Source organism: Elephantulus edwardii, unplaced genomic scaffold (genome assembly GCF_000299155.1).
Source record: "Elephantulus edwardii isolate Elephantulus edwardi_28Jun2011 unplaced genomic scaffold, EleEdw1.0 scaffold00159, whole genome shotgun sequence".
Classification (NCBI taxonomy): Eukaryota; Metazoa; Chordata; class Mammalia; order Macroscelidea; family Macroscelididae; genus Elephantulus; species Elephantulus edwardii.
The window spans coordinates 5,513,401-5,514,901 of NW_006399909.1; positions in this window are offsets into that span (position 1 = coordinate 5,513,401).

Genomic DNA, 1,501 nt, shown 5'->3' on the forward strand with positions numbered 1-1,501 from the left:
GAGGGACGGCGCAGGAGAGGAAGGCCCTCTATGAGGTGGATTGATTCAGTGACTGGGATAATTGGGATGGGAGTGTCAGAGACAGTGCGATTGGCATAGGACAGAGCGGAGTTTAGGGCTGTTGTACATAGGGTCGCTATGAGTCGCAGGCGACAACAACAACAACATGTCCAATTACTTGCTGCTGCTTGTTGCTGCTGCTTTTTTTATTGTTTTGTGTCATTGTGTCATCTACAATTCATAACAACCCTAAGTACAATAATTCTAAGCCCTGCTCCATCTTGAGTCAATCTTATTGTCTCCAACACACCTCTCTATATTACCCCAGTTACTGAGTCAGTCCACCCCATCTTGAGTCTTCCTCTCCTGTACTGTCCATCCACCCTTCAAAGCTTGATGTGCCTCTCCAAGGACTGGTCCCTTTTGGCAATATGCACAAAGTATGTGAGATGGAGCTTCAAAATCCTTGCCTTCAAGGAGGAGCCTGTTTACACACTCTCCAGGAAAGATCTGTTTGTTCTCTTGGCAGCCTATGGAATGTTCAATACTTTTCTCTAGAACCTGGATATTGGACAATAAGGGTGGCAGAAGAATTGATGCCTTTGAGCTGTGATGTTGGAGAGGAATAGTGAATATCCATTGTCTGGCTAAAGAACAAACGTGTCTGTCTAGGATGAAGCATAATGTTGGTGCTCCTTAGAGGCAAAGATGGTGGAGCTTTGTCTCTTATACTTTGGGTGTGTTTTTAGGTTTGGCCAATTCTTGGGAAAATACCTCCTTCTTGGACAAGTAAAAGTTAAGAGAAATAGAGAAGATCCTCGACAAGATGGGTTAACACAACAACTATATGGGGACAGGCTTATCAGAGATCCTGGAGGTGGTACAAGGTTCAGATCAGTTGTTCATAGCATTATGATGTGTCATAATTAAATCAATCGCCTCTAACAACATATATTTTTTTGCATTGTTGTCGTTGTTGTGTGCCGTCACATTGCCTGTAACTCATAGTGACTCTATGTACAACAGCTTTGAAGCCTGCCCTGTCCTGAGCCAGTCACACTGACTCTGATATTTCTACTCCTATTGCCCCAGTTACTGTGTCAATCCATCTCATTCTAAGTCTTCCTCTCCTGTGCTGTCTTACCCTGTCCCTCCACCCTTCTGAGCATAATGGCTTTTTCTAAGGACTAGTTCCTTCTGGTCACATACCCAAGTATGTGAGACAGAGCTTCCAAATCATAACCTCCAAGGAGAAACTTGGATTCACCCTCTCTAAAACAGACCTATTTGTTTTGTTGGTGGTCCATGGTATGTTCAAGACTCTTCTCCAGCACCACAACTCAAAGGCATCAATTCGTCTTCTATCCTCCTTAGTCATTATTCTGATGCATAGCAAGTAATTGTGAAGACCATGGACCGGATCAGGTGCACCTTAGTCTCTGCACTGATATTGTTGCTTCTTTGTACTCTTGAAAGGTCCCTCACAGCAGATTTACCTAAC